General features: G+C 37.0%; 1 non-coding gene across 1 annotated transcript; it reads left to right on the top strand.

Annotated features, from left to right (window-relative positions):
- Positions 1-2,819: 2,819 nt before the first annotated feature.
- On the top strand, positions 2,820-2,985 carry LOC138855889 (U1 spliceosomal RNA). Its single transcript, XR_011395034.1, has one exon. It is a non-coding gene; the product is annotated as a U1 spliceosomal RNA (small nuclear RNA).
- Positions 2,986-15,828: the final 12,843 nt, after the last annotated feature.

The following is a 15,828-nucleotide window of genomic DNA, read 5'->3' as shown; positions in this document are numbered from 1 at the left end:
ACACCAACAGCTAGGGAACATATGTAACAGTACCTACATAACTAAAAGTGTGAGCAGAGGAATGCGAGAAGAAACGCTGCGCTGGCTTGGGGTTAATCACCAAGATTGAGCAATGGATCTGCGATGGACTTTCGGTTGCTATGAGCTGTCATTTGGGCAGTCAGTCACAGTCAACCCAACAACAATGTATGCATTAATGATTTTGTACTCTTAATAATCCGCTGTTGAAGCCAAAGAAGTAAACCCAATTCGACTTGCTTCCCTGTAGACTTCAATCCGCACGCTCAAACCCCTGCTCTTGTGCTGCATTGGTGCTTTAAGTTATCGGCGCAGCAGTTAAATGCATAATAATGCATTGCGGCATACAACTTTGCATATCCATAAAAAATTTAATAATAACTCAATATTGCAATATTCATAAAAAAACGAGTCATGGTCGTTTTTTCGGTTTCCTGCGCTCACCCCACCCGCTATGTGTGTGCAGTTAAACCCTGCAGGCATTATAAATACTTGTATTAAACATGCCACAGTGTGGCATGCAGCAGCAAAGCAGCAAAAATATTACATCCCTCAGAGCAATTATTTTACGATGCACAAAGGTATAGTAAAAACCAAAAAAAAAAAAAACGTGAAGAGAAATGCAAAAACAATATTGCGCTTACAGCAAGAATCGAAGCAAGGAGAAAACATAATATTAATATCCTTCAAAAATTGGATCACTCCGTCTTCGACCGACGAGTGCGCTCGGTGCGTGAAGGCAAATTGTTTGCGAAAACAAATATTGTATTAATGCAAAAAAGATTGTGCTGCCGTTCAATATGAACGCAACAACAACAGCAACAGCAATAATAATATTAAGCAACGAAAAAAATGTGTATAAACAACAACAATAGCCCCATCCATCCAACCATTTTCAATGGCAACGGGAGCAGGGGCAGCAGCAGAATGTGTATCTCAAGGATATTATGTTATTACATAAAATCCATCGGTACGCTGGCGAACGTGTGGCCGCCCCGAGCCATGCAGCCCCTTCCAACGCAACCAACCCACATTTGCATGAGACGAAGCTCTTAAGCATCTTCGCTCAAATGAGATAATTCCCTGTAAAATAATAAAAATCCGCACAACGCATTTAAATATTGCCTTTATGCCTTTTAATATTTTCATAATGCAAATAAACAATACTTTTAAGAGCTTGCCGATTACCTAGAAACATGAATACTTACATAGAACTCGTGAACTTAGCAGGGGTAGGCATTTGCAGGAGGGAGTAACGCTTGAGTGAAGTTGCACGCGGATTTTAGACTTTTTTCGAAGTGTGTCAACTGGAATAGGTAACAGAAATCCAATGTTAGGAAAAACAAAAACAACAAACAAAACTAAGATAAGTAAATATACTGACTGTGTTCCGGTATATTTTAGGTATTAGTGGTCTAACTTAAACGGCCTCAATATTCAATGATTTGAAAAGTGCTCAAGAAATTTGCTCTTAAGTGCAGAAATTGTTTTAGATCTTAATTTTTTAATATGTGTAATTCGCGGTCGGTGTCTTTAATCAAGCAGATTCTAATGTCAAGTTGTTCTTAAAATGTTATTAACTAATTCTACTAAAAAGTCAGCCTTCTGCTGATTAGACGAATGGAATATCCTATAAGATATATAAAACATATAGTATACTTTGAAATAGCAAAGAGTTCAGAGAAGAAAACAAAATGGGTTTTAAACTGCTAGACCAAATCGTGTTCTCTCGAAACTTGGTGACATTTTATAATCAAAATAAATATTTTTTGTAGCGTTAAGAAACTTTACCCTTATTATTTTGAGGAGTCTTGACAAGTTGACAGTCCTTGGCAGAAGATAAATACAAGTTCATTAGAAAAGGTGAAATTTGCTACTGACCTAGCGGTATTCTTCCTAAAATTAAAAAAAAGTTTTGTTCTTTTTGAAGTTCAGCTTTAATAGCCATTAAAATTAGCCTCATCAAAGGAATTATTCAAAGAATATTAAAAAATAATTTGGCTTAGCCAGCAGCTAAACTCATTTTAAATGGTGGCTACTACTTTGTTCAGGATAACGACCTCAATCTCATTGAACACCTGTGGGCCTAAATGAAGTCGAATTTAAGGAAATAAGGGCAAATACACCTCCTGAACTTACACAAAATTAGGTGCATTCTATGAATAAAAGGTTGCAAAACATAGAACAAAGGTGTACAAACAAAGTATTAATTTTCTTTAAAGAGTTTAAAAATTTCAATTTATGCAAGCTAACAAGTGTTTTTTATTTTTGGTTTAGAAAATGGACTTATTTTGGATTTTTAAATTTTTTGGAGAAAACTGGATTTTTAAAATCAATTTCAATTACGTTATGAAAACTAATCAAACGGCCTTCTTTTCACTTTTTGATGCAACTCAAAACTTTTAAAAGTTTAGAAGTCTCTTCGGGGTCAAACCTCCCTGTACAAGCTTTTTCTTGGTTCGCTGTATATTCAATTTTTCTAAAAATTATTATAGTTTCTATGCCGGTTAGAGTTACTCGTATATATATTTATACGGACAGAATATTATACTCGTAAAACCGAAATTCAATATCAAAATTTAAATAAAGAATTGTATTTTTGGTATTTAAGTCACATATTTTAAAAACCATCCCCTATAAGCAAGCATAGGTATGTTTATTTCCTGCTATGCAGGTAATCAGTGCCATTGCTTCCTTAAGATCACAGTGATTATCCTATTTCGTGTTGTACCAACGGCATTAATTCTCAACCACTTTCTGTAAAATTCGTCTTAAGTACTTTAGTTCGGGGTGAAGAAAGCATACTTACCTGGCATAGAGGTAAACCGTGATCATGAAGGCGGTTCCTCCGGAGAGAGACCTGGTCATTGCACTTTCGATTAGGTTGACCTCTGCGAGTATTCCTAATGTGAATAACTCGTGTGTGTAATTTTTGGTAGCCGAAAATGGCGTACGCGCCGTCCCGACGTTAAATACGTTTACTTACCATTTTAAATACGTTTACTTACCGAAGGTTAAGGTTTGTTTCTGGTTTTATAAAGAACTTATTTAGTAGAATATATATTCAACATATAGTCATTAACAAATTGACAAGTTTTAGTAGCAATGACAGCTCTCCTAAAAGCGAAAATTTAGTAGGGAGTGGTTAAAAATTTTGATGATTAAAAAATTTGATAGTTTTGCAACAGATTTGGTATTTTGTTAACCAAAAGTTTTTTCAAGTGGCAACACTGTATATAACTAATTTAGTAATCCTAGCTATCCCTAATATATCTTAAAGCCTTTCTCTAAGGCAAATACTTCCGAATGCAAACGTGCTAGAGTCTACTTAGAAAATTTACAAAGAATCATGTCTTTAATATACTTGTACTTTTGATGAAAGCTTAATTTAAGAGGACACTTGTTTATTTCAAAAAAAATATTTATATCGGATGGACACATAGTCGAAAATATTCTCGAAAATTTGAAATTGATTGATGAGATATAAGCGCATTTTTAAAAAAAATTTAACTTAGGGTTCCCGGTTCCATCGGAGTCGGTGATGAAAATTTCTCCGAAACGGCGGCACCGACCAACACATTTTCACACGGTCTTCTTAGACATATTTGTCAGATAATGAGAGAAGAAATAAGATTTTTGATAATAATAGCCATTTTTGCAGCCACTCTGTACATTTTCCCACAAAAAGCGGCGATTTTTAAAGTAAATTAAATTTTGTAAATATACATTATTTTCATTTATTTAATAAATACATTGTCTTTAAAAAAAAATGCACAAAAACGCGTTTTTTCTCGCATGCAAATGTATATAACCCCTCAACTGACATGTGGTTCGAGGTTTTAGTATAATTACAGTCAATCGAGGTAATACCGAAGAATGTCGCTCTAAAACTGCTTCGTTAGTAAACTTCTCCTTCGACTTCCTTGCATATAGAAAATATTATGTACTCGATTTCTACCAATACCATTATATAATTTACCCTATCTGCATTTATGTGTCTTTGTATATATGTACACAAGTATGTGTGGGCGTATGGGTGTATGTGTCTACACATTTGGTTATATAATGTAGTAGTTTAGTAGTTTTGCAAATCGCAACATTTCTTATTTCATCTAAATGTACCAGTAAATTTTGCACTTAACAATTGCCAACAACAATAAAAACCAACTGTAAGGTTTATGAGCAACAACACCAAAGCCGCAACTGAAGCTGTGGAGAAAGCAGGAGAAATCGGCGGAGAAATGTGCGAATTCTTTTTCTGCCACCTCAGCATTTGCTTATCAATTTGCCATTTTAAAATCTAAACACACAACAACAATAACAGGCAAACATCAAAGCCACAAACGCAAGAGTTGAACACGCCAACGGACTCGCAAGGCTGCCATTTGTTGTTTGTCTGCTATCAATTGTTGTAGATCTACGCCAAGGGATCGCTTGCTCTCAACATCCAACCACACCTACCGCCCCCCTCTTCTAGCTTTGGGTAATGCTTCGAAGGGAAATATGATTTTCTTAACGGAATACTTTTTCCCCGTTGCACGTGTGTACTTCATTTGAGCTCCTTCCCACACATGATGTATATTTGTCTGTGTGTCTGTTTGTGCTGCTGAGATTGCGCAAATTTCGCTTTGTTTTGACTTTTAGGTTTTTGTATTACTCTTCCCTTCCATTTGGTCAGCTTATCGGCGCTCAGCATCTTTGCAAGTGTAATTTAAGTTTCGTAATTTGCGCCAAACAACTGTTGGCCAGTATTTTATTTTGTGTAATTTTATTCGCACACTTGGCTAATTTAATGCGTGTATCCTTTAGCCAGCACTTTGTTGTAATTGCCTACTCTTCGCTTTTTTTACACGCTGTTTTGGTCTCTATACACATCTATGTGTCATTATGTATTTGTTGTGTGCATGTAAATATGTATGTGTTTGAAACGAATAACTGTGGTGATAAAATCAATACTTAAACATAATTACTTGATTTATAGTGGCGATTGCTGAGAGGCTATTTTTACTAAAAGTCATACTTTGACCGAAATGTCACTTTCGAAGTACAATAAAAGAGATTGCCATTGCGGTTACAAATATGTACTTCAAACGTATAGGGAAGACTATTCATATACATATCGGCTGACATTTTAGTATTTCGTTGGCAATATCAACCATACAAAGCTAATTTTGTCAACTGCTGACAAATTTTTATGTGTTTTTCATTTCTTATGTATCTAGTGTTAAAACACGAGTATAAACTTTGATTAATATTGACAAAAAAGAAATAAGCCTTGAATTCTTAAGCTCATCTGTCAAATTGTCTGCCGCTGTGATTCTACCAACATAAGTGACGCCCGCAAGAGACCATATTGTCAAAAGATTTTAATAATATCCATTGGTATAACGAAATAGACTGCTAAAAGCACTCCCAGCACTTGGTGCCGATTTTGCGTAATCCTGGATAATTTTCTGCAAAGCTAGATCATATGAGCAGCCGAGATCATGAACGAGAGGTAGACAAAAACATCAAAAAATCCACAACATGATTTGTGTGACCATAAAATAAGGTTCATCAAAACGCTAAACCTGACATTTTAAAGATATCCAAGAAACGTGTTGGACATATTCTTGATAAATGCTAGGGTAAGCAAAAGCTTTGTGCAAAATGAGTAACACTAAAACTCGCAGTCCACTTTTTCCTCTTCTCACAAGAATGGTCGTATGAAAGGTAATTGCCTGTGCTGATGCCTATTTTGAAGCAAAAGAGAAATCTTAAACTTTTTCAACTTGCTTCATGGTTTAGAAACAAAAAAAAATGAGCTTCGATGAATAGAAGATGAAAGATCCCGATACTCAATTATATTTATAACATGTTTGTCAATTAAATATCGGCATATAAATTCCATCTTTTGCGGAGTCTAATCTGATTACCAGGGCTATCACTGTGCCCTGGAACCCATTGCAGGTTTTTCGTGAAATAGGATGTTAGATACACTTCTTAGAGATCTAGGCATTTTTTCACTAACTTTGACGAAACTCTGAGGTACTTTAGTGATTTCAAAGCCACCTTGTCAAAACACGAAGGCTTTCTTTAATTGCTGTGATCTCCGCTTGGAAGACATTGCAGTGGTCCAGAAGGCGATTTTGGTATGTAGTTTTGCTGAAAAGACACCACCTTCCACTCGATTATATAGTTTGCACCCATCTGTAAAGATGCTTATCCCTGCGCCCTCGTCCACCTCGCCGCTTTTCCATTCTTCTCTGGAAGGGAAAGCAATATTGGGGACCGAATTTAAATTCACTTCTATAGGATTTCGAAAATCCGTGGTATTGGGTAGAAACGGAAACTGACTAAGTATGATAGAATGCCTGTTGTAACTGGCTACTAATAGAGAGAATTCACTCAGTCTAAGAGCTAACTAACTAGTTACTAACTACTGTATAAAATTAAACTGCCTCCACTGTTCTATGTTCTATGGTGTTATAATCCGTATGTAATTAGCGCGCTCTATTAATCACCAATTGTTCCACAAAACTTAGTAGGATCCGTGTATGAGGCTGTCTTGAGAACCATTTTTATCAAAAGAAAAAACGTTCACTTCGACCGCATCGAAACTATAATACCCTTTACAGGTTCAAGTTTGCTTTACAAGAACTTGATTTTGATCGTTCAGTTTGTATTGCAGATATGTACTTGCAGTATATGCTTTGTAGTCCGATATCGGTTCCAACAAATGAGCAGCTTCTTAGTGAGAAAAGGACATATGCAAAATTTCAGTTAGATATCTCAAAAACTGAGAGCGATTTCGGGTATATACAGGCAGACGATTCTACTATTTACGAGTATATACTTTACAAAGTACAAACTTCGTGGCAAACTTAATATACACTGTGAAGGGTATAGTTAAAGGACACAGAACAAAGAGGGGAGATACTACAAATATCTACAATTAGCAGCACTTAAAAACAAAATTATTCTATAGTCAACAAAGTTTAACTACGAAGCTTTGCAGTAAACACTGCCTTCTTTTATGAAATTTATATACTTAAACACAGCGAAAATATTTTACGAGCAATAACAAATAAATTCTCGCCGTAAATATTCAGTTTTAAATATTTTTGTACATATACACATTAAGATAAACACATAGTTACTTTTAACGGTACTGTGATATTTTGGCAAATTACGACACCTTACGCTTTACAGCTGCATAACCGTAAATCCACATAAATGACCAAGATAAGCAAATGAAGTGCAATGAAGGCAAATCAGCAGGAAAATATGCAAACAAACACAGAGTCAAATGAAAATGCACAAACTGCAAGCGGTGAAGCGAAATAATTGAAGCTGTTGCACGGTGCGTGAGCTTTCCACAGCCAATGCGCGCTTGTTTCTGTGTGTTTGTGTGTGGGCGCTTGTTTTGTTTTCGCACTGCCACGCAAATGTGGCGAATTTCTGGTCACTGGCATTTGTTCGACGCATTTTCGATGTTGCTGCCGCTTGTTTGTTGCCATAAAAAGGGTGATGCCGTTGTTGCAACATGCGTGGTCAAGCAGCAGTAACACCGGGTGTGGCGTGGTTGCGAATAGCTAAGCAAATACGAAGCAGCAGTGGGTGCACAAGTACAATGGGCTATTTAGTCAACAGATTTGTGCGTGCATGTGTGTGTGTGCGCTTAGAGGTGGCATGCAGCACGACTACATAACATTAATAGCTGCGTGTACGCACTTTATCTGGCCGAGGCGAAGTCCGAAATGCGCATGAGGCAACAAAAGTGCAAATTTCCACACACAAAAAAATGTAACAACAACAAACAAATTGTGGCAACAATGGAGATAGCAGCTTCGTGTAACAAGCGACAGACAAATTGCTAGCAAAGTACTGTGTGCCGCACTTGGTAGGTAAGCCAGTGCATACGTGCAACAATAAGTTGCAAGTCCGGTGTAGCATTACCAGAGTTCAAACAGTGTTGCAAACGCGATTTATCGCACGAGATAAGCGATAATAAATTAATTAGAAATATTGAAATGGACACAGCGGTCAGCATAGCGCTGTTTAATGACAATGATTTGTTGTACCAACGAAAGGGTTGGTGTTACTTTGGTTTGTATGTGCTGCGTTGCATTTTGTTTATCCACTTGCAATTCAAGGCGCAGCAACGCCTGCTTGTGTCGCTTTAGTTATTATTTTTGTTGTTGTATTGCTTGCTACAACTGTTTGCTGCTGCTATTGTCGTCTTCTTGTCGTTGAAATTGTTATTCGACACTTGCCTTGCGCACACCGTGCCACTTATCGTGTTGCATTGTAGTCTACTTTTAGGCGCTTAACATATTTTCATCTATTTGGAGACTTTAAGTCACAGAGTTCGGCGTATTTTGTATTATGTATGGTTACGCGTTAGAGGGCTTTAAAATATTTAACAACATATCCACAAAGAAATGAGTTTCATTGTCCCTTATCCTTGCTTTGCACTCTTCATGGATTTGGTTGACAAGAAAAACTTGAGAGTTTTTTCTTAAAAAATAAAAATATCTTCAAATATTTAAAGCTTCTCAGTATAAATTTTATAAAATAGTGCCATATTTCCCCAGCCACTCCCGGAACTTTAATATACACTCAGCGGGCTAATATTTTAAATTTTTTCTCCCGTTGTCATAAGTTCACATTTTTTCCATTTGTTAACTGCAAATTGAAAACTTGTTCACTTGCCACCCACAAACTTTGCATGTCTCTCTTACAAATACAAAAAAGAAAAGTTCCGAAGAAACTCCATCGCCGACACCTCAGCGTCCGGCAGTGCGCACCTTTGGAGACACTGGACACAGACACTTAAGTATAACTGTCGCTAGCAGTGGTGCACAATTTACTTGTGAAGAAAATTCTTCTAGCGCTTAAAGAACTACAGTAAAATGAAATGAGAAATAGCGTAAAAATCGTCCGCAAAGTTTTGCTGTCTTCCGCTTTTTTAATAGAATTAAAAAGTTTTACGCACATTATTTCTTATTTTTTCTCTGCTTCGTCGCGTTTTACTGCATACCTTTTATTGGCTTCCTCTTCTTTGGAGACTCTTGGACCTTGCCCACGGGTGTTAAATGCACAAGGTGCCGCCGGTCCGAAATAAATAAAAAATTAACCTGTTATATAGATATGTACTTGAAAGTGTACAAAAAGTTTCAACAACAAATGCTTTCTGCTAATTGAAAATATCTGTTTTGGGATCAATTAGACCGTGCCGCCAGCCACAGAATGCCGCACGGCATGGCGACTGGCTTTATCACGCGCACAGCCACACCTTTTCAGTCTGTCTTAATGCTGCGGTGCGAAAGTGTAAGCTTGCAAAGCTAAACTCGCCTACTTAGCAATTTTCACTGCACTTTTTTGTCTGCCAGTTTTTTGCTCACCAACTTTTTCTTCGATTCCGTTTTTTTTTTGGTCTCAATCGCCAGCTGATTGTTGTGGTTATCGATTGCAGCGAGTGTGTACTTTTTTGGTTTACACCGTGTTGTTGCTACTAGTTGTTGTTGATGAAGAAATTAAAAGCTTAAAAGTCAAAGGTCAGCAAGTGTTGGTAAAACTTTTTATAGCGATTGTACCGCTAATCCGGTCTGAAGGTGAAAGGTGTGAAAGAGAATACAAATATACAAAAGTGTGTAAGGACCATAAAGAGTATTGGCTTTAATAGACGACTCAAAGAAATTTAATGTATTACATGAAAGTTCATTGATTACCATTTGTAAAGTAATTAGCAGCATTTGTGGTGCAACCCTCCGCTAACAAGTCTTCTTACGCGCAATAGTGTTATTATCGTTTCTTAGTCTTAACCGCTTATTTTGGTTTTCTATAAATTACTATAATTGATTTTAAGTTCTAAGTTTTGAAAATACAAGAGAAAAGGAAATTTGCATTTTCATTTGTCATTTCCATTGGTAGGCTTAAAGATAGCGGCTATACCACTTTAATGAGCTTACTCTCTCATATGAATTCAACTCGATAACTTCGTTTTTGCTTTTAAATGAAATTTGTTTGGCAAGAGAGCTGAAGCGAGCAGAGAAATGGCGAATTGAAGACAGCTAAAAGTTTTGATATTTGATTTGAGAGTGTGAACCTAACGCTTAGTTTGACTATTTTCCGAATGATGCAGGTGGTTACTCCATAAATAAGGAGAGTGAAAGTGCTCAGTGTTTCGCTCAACCTATGAACTGCTGTTCACGAAAACCACTGAACATTTTTTGGACGCCTTGATACATATATATACAATATTATTCATATATTTCAAGATTGCTCTTGTTTTAATTTTTCCACAATTTTGGAAAAGGTTTTACGATTATATGGGGTCCATCAACCGTATGTACAATGCCAAGCCAATGCAAGAGTTAGTGTATGGCTAAATAAGGAGTGTTGTTTTAGACATGTAGTTTCCAAGAGGAAATAAAACGCATGTTACTTAATATTATGGGCAGAAATTCAGCTTCATTATAAAGATAAGTATTTGCGATTATGTTTTAAAAATGAATAAATAAATATGAATATTATCTTCCAAGGCGCCAATCGTCTCGGGCGTAGCTGTTTAGAGTCCCAGCGACTTCACATAAATCCAAATTGATTGTTTCGTTGGCTATATGGCTGTATGTATGTTGACTTGTTGAAACCAAAGGTCGTCCACAACAACATCTTCTAATTCAGTCACGAACTAGTCATTAATCATGGTGAAACTATATGGCCGGCTTCATTTTAGAATAAATATGAACCAATGATTTCCTCTGTCCATAGAGCACACAAAACAATGACTTTTTGAGGTTAAAACGACATCTCAACAATGACTTGTGGATTATCATCACACCAAATGCGAGATTTTGTTTATTAACATGTTATAATAACATAACATTCACCGAATGTGCGACGCGCTTGATGCTTCCGAAAAATCTTCCATAAAATCGATGGGCTCAGTTCCAACTGAAGAGGCACATTAACCACTAGAGTAAACGTGGTGCAAAGCCGACCCATTGATTGCGTGAGCGATTATATCGAGCAAATTTTGAACGCAGCTCGCGATGCGTCACACGAACCGAACTATTATTTTGGTTATGCATTTGTACAATTTACAAACGTTGTTCCAGAGTAGATCTATTCAACGAAACTAAATATAAACAGTAATAAACAGCTGTCAAAACGATAACTCCGAAAAAAGTATTGCTTCATAGAAAACCACATGTCTAAAAAACCACTCGTTATAAGTCAAGAAAGCAATTGTATTGGCCGACTTTTTTAACATAACTGACACACCATTCTAACGTTAAAAACATCTCTGAATTTCTTTGAAAACCTAATATATAATATATTATTTCTTATTTATTATCCATCTAATTTGTATAATAACTTCATATACACTTTTTAATTGGAGTATATTTAGAAACCATTGAATCAATCGCACTTGGATTCATAGAAATACTGAGCAAAATTTTTTTTTGTAAAGTTCAGACTTTTTAAAAATCTTAAAACTCGATGAAGAAAAAATTAAGTGCCGTAAAAGAGGGACCCTACCTAATTACCGAAAAATCTTCTTATTCGAGAAACCTTAAAGAGATCTACCAAATAATAGTGAATAATGGCTTTAAGAATGTTGAAACACAAAAAAATTCGAAAACCTATTGGACTTCCGTCAAGATAAAAACGCCAGGTTTGGCTTTAGCATAAATTGTGAAAATCTTAAATGAAATACTCGTACATAAGTTTATCTGTATGTCGACGTGTAATCAGTTTGTGAAGCAAAGAAAAATGCAAATCCAACACAAAAGTGACAAATTCAAATGAAGCGTAAATTTAATTACAACATTTTATTGGATTACGTACGCTACCCGGCGTTATTTGCAATCTATACATGCGCAAAACGCAAACAACCTGACCAACAACAACAACGAATGCACGAAAGTGCCACTCACCGAATTGTTAGGAAATCACCACAGTGGCTCACCGTGGAAAAGTCCAACAACAAACCAGCAGAACGGATTTGCAGCTATAAACATACACACATATAAACACGTATATAGGTACACATGTTAATGTGTGTGCGTGTAGCTGTCCATAAATAAAAGCCGTTGTTGAGCTGGTTAAGAGAATGGAGTAAATTTCGAATGCAAAACATATTTGGATGCGGTGGCGCATGTGTTGCATGCAACAAAGGTCTTTGTTGTGCTTTTTATTGTCGGTGGCAAAAAATGCGAAAAGCAAAATGCACGACAGCTTTTACTTAGTGTATGGGCTCGTGACAATATGCTGATAATACTATGTATAAATTAGGGTGGGTCAAAAAAAAAATTTTTTTTTTTCGCTTGGGGCTCTGAAAAGTAGGTTCTTTGGCCCCTCTATGAAAATCTCTCCAAGTATGAGCTCTTAATTGTAACGGTAAAGTTCTCCGCCTTACAGTTTTCTAATTTTTCATATTATCAGATTCATATTTCGCTTCCTGTCACTTTAAAAAAATATCTCGTTTTATAAATTTTGTAGAGCAGTAAATATCCTACGAAACTGTGAGTTTTGAATTTTGCGAATTTTTAATTAAAAAATTTTGGGTTAAAAAATAAATACATTTTTAACCCGCCTATTGGGACTAGAAAATTTTTTTAAGGCAGTATCCGGGATTGAAAGTTTTTTCTAGTTTTTTGTCCCGTATTTGGGAATACAAAATGAAAACAAATTTTAATTCAATTATTTTTAATGCATTATTTGCAACCCTGCTTATAGGTAATATTTACAAGTGTATTGGCGAATGTGTCTATTTACCAAGCGTTTACCATATTTATTGCTATTGGCTGAAGTAATTTAAAGTAAAATGTTAGCTACTGGCTTTGCAATTGACCAGGTAGCTACCAAGCCACTCGTCTACATATTATGGATCCCTCAAAACATTTTCAAATATTTGAACTCTCCACGCCTTTCTGCAATTTCTATTCATAATTCAACAGCCACACATCCATACATCTACGTACATATAGGAGTATACTGTACATACACATAAATCGATGCCGTTCTCATTAGAGCTTCTGCGCTAAATAATTGTTTTTCGACATCATCTGGTACTCGCTTTAATACCATGCTGCTCGCCTTACTTCTCCTTTATTCCACCCATCCTCTTACATAATCTACTCCGATTGCCACACAAAATGAACAACAACTCACGTGTTGGCGAAAATTCAACGTGTTTTCGTTGCAAAATTAATTCCAGTACATGCCACACCCCCTAATATCCACCATCACCCTACCTTTGCGTCACAGCATTTACACACTCACCGTAATCTACTGCCAAGTCCATGCCTGCCATCACCTTTCCATATGGCGATATGTTGTTATGCTGTCGCTGTTCCGCTATGCGTTGTTGCATGACATGACACCGATACTAAACTGACACTTTGACATGGACTTAACCCTAAAACGCTTAAATGCTGACGCAGCCATAAAGCTCACCAGTGGCAAGTCCAGAGGTCGAACGGTCGGCTGGTTGATTGCCGATGTTGCCGTGTCTCTTCGCGTCACACACGCACACCTACAGACTAGTGTTTGTACGTGTAACAGTAAATTGGTGGGCAAGCTTGCTTCAACTCAATTGTGGAAGGTGAACCTGAGCGGATTACTTTAACAAAGGTGGATTATTGATTTCATTTTCGTGATTTTGGGGCACACGTAAATTAATTGCGTTAAACACCTACTAATTGACAGCATGCCACGTCCCTTACCTATGCTTAATGAGGGAGCTTCATGGGAATGGTCAGAGTGTAATGACTAATTTGCGCTTAATTGAGGCTCCTTCGAGCTCTACAACATTTATATAAATCCAGTGTAAAATCTACAAATACACTTTATATTATATATTTGCAATAGAGACTCATCCTCCTTGAGATTTCCTCAATTATTACAAATTAATCTTAAGAGCAAAAAATCGCCAGTTTTAGATGGCATAAAAAATCTATGCCTTATGAGTGAGGGGAAAAAATTGCTGTCTCGTTTATGCTGATCAAGCTTTTAACCTTAGACTTACAACACTTAGAAGAACAACATTGCACCTTTCGAGGTAGCCTCTAACTTATATGCATTAGTGGGTCTATTATTATCGGCATAGCAAAAATTGTATTTATATGAGATTATTCAAAGCACGATCCAACCTTTCACTCAAGTGAGCTCTGAAAGACTCGCCTGTATCAAAAATGCAATTCATTATTCAATGCGATTATCGATACAATTGATTAGTGCTTTACACCAACTAATAATTGCAGTAATAAAGTTTTTGAATAGCCCGAAGGATAAAGTTGAAAATCACACAGCGCCAAGGAGACTGAATGAGTTACAACAAACCAAAAAAGCCACAAGTTATTGGAGAACATGACCAAAGTCAATTTGCTGCGAAACGTTGGTGAAGAAACTAAAGAAAAAAGTCGAAGAACAAAAACAAAAATGTGAATGTGAACAAGTCGAAGTCGAAGTGAAGCGCAACTAACAAGGACGAAGATTGCCACCCACTGAGTGGCAAAACAATGAAAAAATTACGAAAAATTATATTACCATCGCACATAACCAAAACTCATGTGGATGCATCAGCATGTATGATACATGTGGGTGTGAGTATGTGAGTGTGAAGGAAGAAAAACTGCGCAAAACGAAATTCATATCGCACCTCACCAATCGAACGGAAAATGTAAAAAATTACAACAACAACAATGGCGAAAATCGGATAATACCCGCTGGTAAGCATCACGCAACAATAACAAAAAAGTGAAAACACATAACGTAATGGAAAAAACGCCACAGCCAGCGTTGGCGGGTTGGGGAAAATGCGATGCGAAAAACTGGAAAATGCGCAGTTGAGTAATTTTTCAATTGGTGAATAATTGACGCCTGCAAGCGAAGGTGTGAATGAGCCACTCCTCTCAAGCGCACACACACACAAACACTGCACGCTAAAGACCGCACACATGACATAGCCCCTTGGGGTATGCTACGATTTTTTAACATGCCATTTTTTCACATACCGAAGCCATAGATGTGTGTATGTGTGGGTATATGTGCATGTGTGTGTGTGTGTGTGAAAATACACGCGTGATGACAATCAGATCACTGTCATAGAATATATTGGTGGCATCTGCTGCATGCTCCTGGTCGCCCACTGCTTGTTAGCCGCTCGCTGCCACTTTTCCACTTTTATTGCCGGTTCCAGCAATTCCGACACTTCTTTGTTTGTTTGTTGTTCGCGTTGTTGTTGTTGGCGGTTTGGGGCATTGAAACGGCAATGATGACGTGTGGCTTTGTTTTTGAGGTATATTCTGCTCTGCTCTGCTCTCTGTGCGTGCGTGTTGCAACAAAAGCAAAATTTGTGGCAATGTTTTCATGTTGCAACTACATACCGATATGCCAGCAATCAATACAGTCAAGCGCACACATACCCAAGCACGTAAGCGCATAACGTCGCACGGCGGCGTTACGTAAATTGAGTGAAGCGGTTGACCGAAGTGAAAAATGATTTTTAATTGCTGCCCTTTGCTGCCTCACACAGCCTTGCGCTGCGGTGGTAGCCATATGCAGGCCCTGCCAAATTGTTGTTTTCGTGTTTTTGAGCCACACCTTCTTGTTTCTCGGTTATGCAAATGATGTGCGATTTGAAATTGAGCATTCGATTTTGGCTTTCAATATGGGGCCGCGCATAAAATTTACACAGTCGCAACAAATTGTTATTTAATTTGCGGTCGGTGTTTTTGTTGTTTCGTTGGTTTTTGTTCGAACTTTTTTCAGATTGAATTTTTATCCCTCTGTTGCTCACTACGGGAATATTGAGAAACA

This window comes from Bactrocera oleae, chromosome 2, assembly GCF_042242935.1.
Source record: "Bactrocera oleae isolate idBacOlea1 chromosome 2, idBacOlea1, whole genome shotgun sequence".
NCBI lineage: Eukaryota > Metazoa > Arthropoda > Insecta > Diptera > Tephritidae > Bactrocera > Bactrocera oleae.
Note: the sequence above shows the minus strand (reverse complement) of the source record. Positions and strands in the feature narration are given on the sequence as shown.